The following is an 11,654-nucleotide window of genomic DNA, read 5'->3' as shown; positions in this document are numbered from 1 at the left end:
ACGCACCTGCATTCTTCATGGATTTGATGAATAGAGTTTGCAAGCCGTATTTGGATAAGTTCGTGATAGTGTTCATCGATGATATCTTGATTTATTCAAAGACGAAGGCTGAGAACGAACAGCATTTAAGAGCCATTTTGGAACTGCTGAAGAAGGAACAGCTGTATGCCAAGTTCTCTAAGTGCGAGTTTTGGCTACGAGAAGTACAATTCCTTGGGCACGTGGTAAATGAGGATGGAATCCACGTGGATCCCACCAAGATTGAAGCGATTAAGAATTGAGAAACGCCAAAGACGCCAACCGAGATTCGACAATTCTTGGGTTTGGCTGGCTATTATCGAAGGTTCATTGAGAATTTTTCAAAGATCGCTCAACCATTGACACTCCTCACGCAGAAAGATAAGAAGTTTGATTGGGAAATTAAACAGGAAGAAGCGTTCCAGATATTGAAGGATAAGCTCTGCAATGCGCCGATCTTATCGCTACCAGAAGGTACGGATGATTTCGTGGTATACTGTGACGCCTCACGTCAAGGATTGGGTTGCGTGTTGATGCAACGCCAGAAGGTTATAGCTTACGCATCGCGTCAATTGAAGGTACACAAAAAGAATTATACCACACATGATTTGGAACTCGATGCAGTGGTTTTTGCATTAAAGATCTGGAGACACTACCTTTATGGTACAAAGTGTACAATCTTAACCAACTGGGGTGTCCCAGTTGGCCAGCCTCATCCCTTCTTTCAGTAGAGCCCCGGGTTCGAGCCTTGGCAACCCCAAGTATTGAATTCCGGGAGGGATAATCACCGCCAGGCAGCTATGGGGCTGAGCTAGCTTGCGTGAGTTGAAATACTCCGGCGGCCGGGAGGTCCGTGCACTACCCCCCCCCCCCCAAGTGTACAATCTTCACAGATCACAAGAGCCTACAACACATATTCAACCAGAAGGAGTTGAATATGAGGCAAAGACGATGGGTAGAGTTGTTGAATGACTACGACTGCGAGATAAAGTATCATCCAGGGAAGGCGAATGTGGTCGCCGATGCCCTAAGTCGAAAAGAGAGAATCAAGCCCATAAGGGTTAGGGCTTTGGAAATGATTATTCAGACCGATCTTTCCTTGCGCATTCGTGCAGCGCAGAAAGAGGCTCTCAAGGAAAGAAACCTTGAAGAAGAATATCTCCGTGGGATGGAGAAGCTCTTGGTACCAAACGAGGAAGGAACGTTATTTTTTGAGAAAAGGATTTGGGTTCCTTTGTTTGGTGGTTTAAGGAAGGTTATCCACCCTGGAGCGGATAAGATGTACCAGGACCTTAAGGATTACTATTGGTGGCCTAGGATGAAAGGCGATGTTGCGGTTTATGTGAGCAAGTGTTTAACATGCGCTAAGGTTAAAGCGGAATACCAGAAGCCTTCAGGACTTCTGCAACAACCAGAAATTCCCAAGTGGAAGTGGGAACAAATCTCCATGGATTTTGTTACGAAGTTGCCAAGAACGCCAAAAGGCCATGACACTATTTGGGTAATAGTGGACCGATTAACGAAGTCAGCACACTTCTTACCTATCAGAGAGAAGGATAATACGAGCAAGCTGGCCAAAATTTACATGAGAGAGATTGTTACACGCCATGGAGTACCTCTCTCAATCATCTCCGATAGAGACGGAAGGTTCGTATCAAGGATTTGGCAATCCTTCCAAGAAGCTTTTGGCTCGCAATTGAATATGAGCACCGCGTTTCACCCACAGACCGACGGGCAAAGCGAACGGACGATACAGACTTTGGAGGACATGCTGAGAGCATCTGCTATGGATTTGGGCGGTAGCTGGGATAAGCATTTGCCTTTGGTTGAATTTTCATACAACAACAGCTACCACGCCAGTATTGGTGCCGCGCCATTCGAAGCCTTATATGGGCGCAAGTGCAGATCACCGTTTTGTTGGTCTGACGCAGGTGATAGACAGTTGGTTGGTCCTGATGTGGTCCAGGAAACCACAGATAAGATTGCACAGATCCGAGATCGCATCAGTGCGGCTCGTGACCGTCAGAAAGCCTACGCGGATCGAAAAAGGAAGCCTCTGGAATTTGAGGTAGGAGATATGGTTTTGTTGAAGGTATCACCCTGGAAGGGTGTGGCACGCTTCGGGAAGCGTGGGAAATTGAATCCGCGGTATATTGGCCCGTTCAGAATTCTGGAAAGAATTGGGTCCGTAGCATACAAGTTGGATCTACCTGCCGAACTGAATGGTGTTCACGATACGTTCCACATATCAAATATGAAGAAGAGTCTAACACAAGATACCGTTGTCATTCCTACCGATGAAATTCATGTTGACGACACGCTCCACTTCGTTGAAGAACCTGTTGAGGTTACGAATTGAAAAGTGAACAAGACCCGCCGGAGCAGTGTCAAGCTCGTCAAGGTTCGTTGGAATGCCAGACATGGTCCTGAATACACCTGGGAGCATGAGGACCGGATGAAAGAGAAATACCCCCACCTGTTTCCCAAGAACCCTACATCTAGAAGTAGAACTTAAAATTTCGGGACGAAATTTTTCTAACGGGGGGAGAATGTGACAACCCTCACTAAACCAGGTATCCGTACGACTTAATTAATAATTAATTACTGCTTAATTACTGTGCTTGCTTGAAATTACTGATGAACTGCTACTTGATTTCTGATACATGCATATTCCTGCATCATACTTTACATACCATCACTACATTATTTACATGCTGAACCTTAGTGACAAACATGATGCACAAAAGCACAGTAGCACTACAAATGGATAACCTATTGAACATGCTGATAAAGCCAGCATCAGGCAGACACTGCCTCTAAGGCTTGTATGAGCCAGGAATATTTTACTACACTAGTGGTGAGTGTAGGGATACAAGGGTTGTAGAACTGCGTCTCTAGGAATAAGTTACAATGACTGGATGTGCCTAAGACGTACACCATGCACAAAACTCAGCACTTTAAAAAACAATTCTGCTTCTAGCTAACTAATAAAGTGCCAAAACATGAGGAAAATATTACTAGACACTTTCCAAGGTGTCGGGAATAAGTTGTGTCACTAAAAATGGTATTAACGACACTTTAAAGCTTAGTTTAACGCTTTAACGGATTACTATCCAACCGAACAACCGGACTATACCCGGAACATGAAAATATTGTCATTAACACTATTTATCTTTTTCTGAGCCAGTTAGGGTCCCTGAATACCCTAACACTCGCCATAAAGCACAACACACAACTAACCGAGTTAATCCCTAACTTAACTAATCTAACCTAACTATAAACTAACTAACACTTGAAATCCAACCAAGAACCACCCACCCCCCCCCCCCTTAGCCGATTTCGGTCACATTGTGACCATAACTTGTACCATTTTGATTATTTTATTTCTTTTGTTCCATATCAAGAAGACACATGAACTTTTGGGTAAATCACTTGATCTTTGTCTATAAGTACATGAGGTAATCCATCATTCTTCACCACTTAACATCTCAACAAAACAATCCTCTCTTTCTCTCTAAGAAGTTCGGCCGGACAACCCCCTCTACATCCATCCATCTTTCGATTTCCTTCATCACATTCCAAGATCACACAAGCATTAAGGATCGCGTATAAGAAGGCTTGGTGCATTCGGAGCTCAAAGGACCTCACTCTATTGCTTTTATCCTCTCATTTTGCGCCTAGATTCTTCCCTAGCCTCGAGCTAGTAGTAAGTTACTTGAATCACCTTCTCGAACTATTTTGAAGTGGTTAAAATGATCTGTAACGGTTAAAACTCGTAATCCTACAAGTTGATGCATTAAAGTTTACTAAAAATGCAAGTAAAGATGGTTAAAAGCTTATATGTTGTGTAAATCTTGTAGTATTTGATTTGTGTGATTATTTGGACCCGATCTAGGTTGTGGTAGCTGGGATCATCATTTAACCCGGGTTGGTCATGATCATGGATCATGACATAAGGTTGTTTTGAAAATAACAAGGGTTAAAGGATGAAACTCTACCACACACGAATCATGAACTTGTGTAAAAGCGATTTTGCTTGTAAAATAGTGTTTAAAACTAGTAGATCTACGGATCTACAAGTGGTATTTTCAAAGAACCAAGTATCAAAGAAATCATGTTTTCTAAGAACGGATCTTACACTAACAGGAATGACTTTTAAAACACACAAGTGTGTAAACACTTGTGTAGCACAAAGTTTCGACAAAATAACTATTTTTGTAAAAGATGACGAGAAGTTGTAAAGACGGAATTTCTATAAAAACGGGGTTTTTACGAAACCGGACTAATTTATATTAGGATCCGCTAAAAGTAATGGGATTTACTTCATAATTTTAGAAAACTACAAGTTCATGTGATTTTTGCGATTTACATGTTTATGGACTAGTTGATGCGTTGAATATTGTTTTGATTGAGTAAGAAAATTGTTGATTTGATTTATAAAAGAAAATGATACGCTTGAAAGCGTGGCCACCTCCAGTTACAGAGGAAACTCTGGCGAAATTTTTCCAAAAACCTAACACTTAGAATTATTTTCAATATAAGTGTTAGAAATACTTTTCGACATGTTTTCAAAATATAAGTTTCGCCACGACTTTATTTACAAAATATCGGAGGTGGGATTTTCACAAAATTTAAACGTGATAAATATATTTAGTAAATATATTTTTTTCACAACGTCACTTGTCCATTATTTCGTGAAGTGTATAAATATTATTTTTAGGGTAAAAATAATATTATCGAACGTTAACGAATCCAAAATAATACGAACGCTTTCACGATAAACATATAAGTTACACCGGTAATTATTATTACCACTCGATCGTTAAAACGTAACTTACGCATTTTACGGGAATAATTATGAACGCGTATTTTTGTTAAAGTATTATTTTGGGAAAATTATGTGAAATAAAAATATAATATTTTTGAGAAAAATATTTATATTTTGAAGTTAGAAATAAGATATATTTTAAGTGAGACTTAATAATATATTTCGAACACACATGTATTAAATCCCCCATCCTTGGGAAAGAAAATAATTACCAAGTATGCACTGAATGTAAACACGAAATAGTTGTCTAACTATTTCCCAAAACTTAAACCATAAAGCTAAGGCACGGCCGTCCGTCTAATAGAGTTAGTACATGTAGGTTGTTGCACAGCTGCTTGACTTGGAGACATACTTGGTAGAGACGCACCGCTGTGAGTTCATGTCCCCCTTTTCTCTTAACTGTTTTTAGTTTTCTAAACTGCGGGGGTGAAATACATGTTACAATGATTACGAATATTTCTTACATGGTATGGTTAGCGTAAGGAAGGTTATTACTTAGATCATGTGAATGGGTAGGCGGAAACTTGAGGTCATTAATCCTCAGGATAGGACCGAGGGGCAGGAGCGGTAGATCTGGGTGTAGCGAGCCCAGCCCCAAGCCCAACACAACGGACCTCGGGGTGACTTTGTACCCAACGCATAAATCTGCTAGGTTTGAGCCTTCCTACTTGCATTTCACACATATCAATGGCCTTGCAAACTATTGGTGATCTCTTTTCCTTATTTGCTACATACCAGGATTTTTTTTTAATCAAAGGTTTATTTACTCACTTACACATGAACTCGCTCAACATTATTGTTGATTTTTCAACTTACATGTATTTTAGGGAATTAAAGGATCTGGCGCGGTATGACACGTTTTCCCGCTGCACTAGTTATGAGATCATCCGGGTTTAGGGGATGTGACTCTTTCCTGGACAAGTCACAGTCCTTAAACTGTGTTTATGTTATGTTTGTGTTTGTTGAACAATGTTTTTGTCGTTAGGATGTGTTTCCGTTAAAACAATGTTGTTGTATTTGGTTTTTAAAACTTAATTAAATGGATGATCTATGGTATTAAGAAGTCACACCAAATTAACCACGCTTCCGCAAAGCCAGGGTGTGACACAAAGGAAGCCAAGAGTGAAAAGGGAGACAAACCAATCAGGATGACTACCCTCACAACCGATAAAGTGATCACTTTCGATAGTGATGACAAGGATACTGTTCAAGATCCTCACCATGATGCTTTGGTAATAACATTATATGTGGCTAATGTCACACCCCCAAAATCCACCTGCGGAGTATCACCGCTTGGGAGCGTGACTGACCAGGATCAAGCCACCAATCATATCGAACATGTAAGTAATATCAAATATAATAAATGTAAACCAATCATTCAATATGATAGGTGTTCAAAACATAATCATAGTTTATAAGTATAGCGGAAGCATAAGTACGAAAGCCCAAATGTGTAACATAAGTTCAATAAGTTCAAAACATAATCCATGCTCCACAACGACCTGCTCCTCCCTGCGCAAGCTCCATAAATATCTAACGACCTGCAAGGCATGTAACAGAGGATCAACAACTAGTTGAGCGAGTTCACAGTTAACAGTTCAGTAGTAGTACAGTGTGAGTAGTAGTATGTTCGTTCGTTATGTCATGTATCGTACTAGTTTCCATCGCGGCCTCCCAGGCAGGTATGCGAAGATATTAGGGGATGTTCATCCCGTATATTCTAGACTAGGTTTATCCGTATCGCGGCCTACCAGGCAGGTGTGCGAAGATTAGTAAATTACAGTTCGCGGCCTTCCAAAGGCAGGTGTGCGAAGTCAGTCATAATATCGCGGCCAACCCTTGGCAGGTGTGCGAAGATCAGTTCAATAAGTGTTACTAGTCTAGTAGTAGTTCTAACAGTGGAGTATGTACCATAGTTCATCAAATCACATCACCACGTTCCATTATAGACAAGTACCAGTAAATATTCAAATCCCATTCCCACCCTGGGAACCCCATGCCTTGGCTGTGTGAACTCACCTTGGTTTGCTCGGTATGTTATTGCTTCTAGAGTTAGTTAAATGTATAGGTCCGCTACACACGACCTAGGATGCATTGCACGTGATTCAATGTAAGTGTTACATTCAAGTAGGGCTTACATGTTACTTATGTCTAAACAGTTGTGATCTGTGTGAGGGTTGTGTACAGGATGAGATGATGAGAATTGTTCGCACATATAAGATCATGTAGTACCATTCAATAGCATATAGTCACATATAGTACATGCAGTAAGCTTTAACTGTTTGTCCTAAACTCAGGTTACACGTCACTTATAGAGTTCAAACAACATTATTCAAATCGTGTGTTCATCATCATCAAATTCGTTATTTATTATTAGCGGTTTATTATAATCGTTTACTGCATGCATATCATGAAACCGTATATATATATGTATATATATCATTCAGTATTCGATCATCAGAACAATCACACAACATCAGACAAGTGCGGGGGGGGGGGGGGGTTTCCCCTGTTTGAAACTCGGACATGTATGATCATGTTAAACTCGGTCCAATGGTTAGCCCATTAAACTCGGTCCAATGTATCATCATTAAACTCGGTCCAGTGTATCATCATTAAACTCGGTCCAATGTGTCATCATTAAACTCGGTCTAATGTGTCATCATTAAAGTCGGACCTCAATTGCATACAATAAACTCGGACCAATGAACATAATATAAACTCGGACCTGACTTGATTGCTTAAACTCGGGCCACACTTATTACTTAAACTCGGGCCACACTTATTACTTAAACTCGGGCCACACTTATTACATAAACTCGGATCAGACTTGATAACAACAAACTCGGACCAATGAACATCATATAAACTCGGCCCAACAACTCAATAAACTCAGACCATATGCTTGTTAAACTCGGACCATATGCTTGTTAAACTCGGACCTATGATAGTGGGAATCAAACTCGGACCATATGCAAAGGAACTCGGATCTAAACATTTTCATTGCAAACTCAGACAAAACATATGTTTATAACTTCGGACCTTGATGCATTACCCCAAAACTCAGACAAGAGCATCCAATTAAACTCTGACTAACATCAATCGTACATACAAATGATCAAGTTCGACAGGATTATAACAGTTACGTTTCTTATATTCAATCAGTTACGTCTACATGAACTCAAAACCCTAATTCGCATTACAGAAATCATAGGCAGTGAATCGATGATTACAATAACTATTACAATACAAACGATCCATCAAGCATACAATTAATCATCATCGTCATCACAGTAATTCCAAATCAATCAATAATCACCGCCTATCCCATGAAGAACTAGGGTTTTAATATCAATCAATCAATCAACAATTAATCATGAACAATGATCAAACAATTACCTTGATTCGTTTTTAGATGGATTGGCAATCAAACTTGATGCAAAGAACTTGTGAATCCAAGAATGATGAGAAGGTGGTTGTAGAGAGGATTAGGGAATGAGAGGGTACGTGCTTTTGATTCTTGATGTGAGGTTTAGTGAATGATTTAGGGTTAAGTATTATTTATGTTTCACTAAAGACTCTTTACACCCTCTATTGTTATATTTTTCACAAGTACACCATCTCATAAACATTTCACAGTTTCACCACTGAGTTTATGCATTTAACAAATTTCTCACAATTAACACATAATCATGCATAATCACACAATGCACTTTATTGTATCAAAACATATACAATTCCATAACAACTAACTGTGAAATCAATCAACTAAATAATACAAGAACGTGCAATAAATGCGAAATAGAATCTTGAAAATTCGAGTTGTCACATTATCCCCAACTTAAAAGAAATTTCGTCCCGAAATTTGGTACGCACTCACTGAGGAAGCTAGGTAAGTTGTATCGTTCGCTGGTTTTCCTGGGGTGTCACATCATCCCCCCGTTGATTTGGAATTTCGTCCCGAAATTCAGTAGTAGTAGCTTCAGCCTCAGTAGTGGTTGCATTTGTTTCGAATAACTGGGGTACTTTTCTGTCATCTGGTCTTCGCGTTCCCAGGTGTACTCTGGGCCACGTCGGGAGTTCCAACGAACTCGAACAAGAGGGATTCTCTTGTGTTTGAGGACCTTACATCCCGGTCCGTGATTTCAACTGGCTCCTCGACGAACTGCAACCGCTCGTCGATAGTGAGTTCCTTAAAGGAACTGTGAGGGTCTCATCTGACAGGCACTTCTTCAGATTCGACACGTGAAATACATTGCGAACTGCCCCGAGTTCAGCTGGTAGGTTCAATCGGTAGGCTACTGGGCCTATTCTTTCTATAATCTCAAATGGTCCGACATATCGCGGATTAAGTTTGCCTCGTTCGCCAAAACGAACCACACCCTTCCAGGGTGAGACTTTAAGTATTACCCGGTCCCCGACCTGAAATTCCAGTGGCTTCTTACGCTTATCCGCGTAGGCTTTCTGACGGTCGCGTGCTGCCGCCATGCGTTGTCGTATCTGTGCAATTCGTTCAGTAGCGTCAACTACCATTTCTGGGCCTGTAATCTAACTATCCCCCACCTCTGCCCAACCGAGAGGTGACCGGCATTTACGTCCGTACAATGCCTCGAATGGAGCGGCTTGTATGCTGGTGTGATAACTGCTACTATACGAAAACTCCACTAACGGGAGATGCTTTTCCCAGCCGTTGCCGAAATCGATAACGCATGCCCGAAGCATGTCTTTAAGAGTTCGGATCGTTCGCTCAGACTGTCCATCCGTCTGAGGATGATATGCTGTGCTCATGTCTAATCGTGACTCGGAAGATTTGTGCATCGCCTGCCATAGCTCTGACGTGAATCGTGCATTCCGATCCGAAATAATGGCGGTGGGCACCCCGTGCCTCGAAACAACTTCTTTAAGATAGATGTCTGCGAGAGTTGAGAACTTATCTGTTTCCTTTATAACCAGGAAGTGTGCAGACTTGGTGAGTCGATCCACGATCACCCATATAGTATCTTTCCCACGCTGGGATCTGGGTAGGCCTGTAACGAAATCCATGGAAATTTCTTCCCATTTCCATTGCGGTATCCTGGGTTGCTGAAGTAAGCCTGAGGGTTTCTGGTACTCTGTCTTGACTCTCGCACAAGTCAAACATTTGCAATGTGTGCCTTCATGCTAGGCCACCAATAAGTAGTTCTGATGTCGTGGTACATTTTATCCGACTCTGGATGTAACGAGTAGCGAGACTTGTGTGCTTCATCCATCACAAGTTCGCGTAGATCGCCATAGGGTAGGACCCAATACGTCCTGTTACATAGTAGGCGCCGTCTTCCTTTTGTTCTAACCGTTGCCTCGAGCCGCGTAAGGCTTCAGCCTTGACGTTTTCCGGTTTCAATGCTTCTACCTGAGCATTTCGTATCCGTGCAGGAAGATCAGACTGAATAGTGAGCTACAGAGCTCGTACATGCCTAGGTAAAGTGTCTTTTCGACTGAGGGCGTCGGCCACAACATTGGCTTTGCCTGGATGGTACTTAATAGCGCATTCGTAATCGTTAAGCAGTTCGATCCATCGTCGTTGACGCATGTTCAACTCCTTCTGCTTGAAGATATGCTCGAGACTCCTGTGATCGGTGTAAATTGTGCACTTGGTACCGTACAGGTAGTATCGCCATATCTTAAGTGCAAAACAACAGCTCCCAGCTCTAAATCGTGCGTCGTGTAGTTCCGTTCATGAATCTTGAGTTGCCGTGAAGCGTAAGCAATAACTTTATCACGCTACATCAATACGCAACCAAGCCCCTGTATCGATGCGTCACAATAAACCACGAAGTCATCTGTGCCCTCTGGCAATGAGAGAATAGGTGCGCTGCAAAGCCTATCCTTTAAGTACTGAAAAGCGGTCTCTTGGGAATCTCCCTAACGGTAGGTGACACCTTTCTGTGTCAGCATAGTAAGCGGCTGCGCGATCTTGGAGAAGTCTTTGATAAATCGCCTGTAGTAACCCGCCAAACCCAAGAATTGGCGTATTTCAGTCGGTGTACGCGGTGCAGGCCAGTTCCTGATCGAATCTATCTTAGATGGGTCGACATGGATCGCATCCCTGTTCACCACATGGCCTAGGAAGTGGACTTCACGAAGCCAGAAGTCGCATTTAGAAAACTTTGCGTACAATTGCTCTTTTCGAAGACGTTCCAAGATAAGACGTAAGTGCTGCTCGTGTTCCTCCTGACTCTTGGATTAGATCAGAATGTCGTCGATGAAGACAATGACGAATTTGTCCAGGTAGGGTTTGCACACCCTGTTCGTAAGGTCCATAAATACGGCAGGTGCGTTCAATAATATCAAACCATCCATCACATCAAACATAAAGTACAGTAGTTAAAATAATTCATAAAACCCAACACATTTGATGTTCAAGCCAAACTTTGGTTGAGTAGCGGAAACATAATAATGAAAACCCAAAATAAGTTATAAGTTCAAATATCGTTCATTGCGTCTCCTCGTCCTAACACGAAAGCTTGACCTCTTGCCTCATTGCCATTGTTGTTGTTGTTTCCCCTGTTGTTGTTGTTGTTCCCGTTGCCCTGGTTATTGTTGTGGTTCTGATTCTAGTTCAACTGAGGACAATCGCGTTTGTAATGACCTTCTGCCCCACACTGGAAACATCCCCGGTTTCCCCGCTGTGGTTGCTGCTGCTGGTTCTGTGGAGCTGGCGGTGGGAGTTGCTGGTTCTGATTTGCTGGTCGAGAGCTTCTACAATCCTTAGCCTCATGACCCATCTTGAGGCATCTTTGACATTGTTCCCTGCGACATCTTCCGCTGT

Source organism: Helianthus annuus, chromosome 4 (genome assembly GCF_002127325.2).
Source record: "Helianthus annuus cultivar XRQ/B chromosome 4, HanXRQr2.0-SUNRISE, whole genome shotgun sequence".
NCBI classification, from domain to species: domain Eukaryota; kingdom Viridiplantae; phylum Streptophyta; class Magnoliopsida; order Asterales; family Asteraceae; genus Helianthus; species Helianthus annuus.
Note: the sequence above shows the minus strand (reverse complement) of the source record.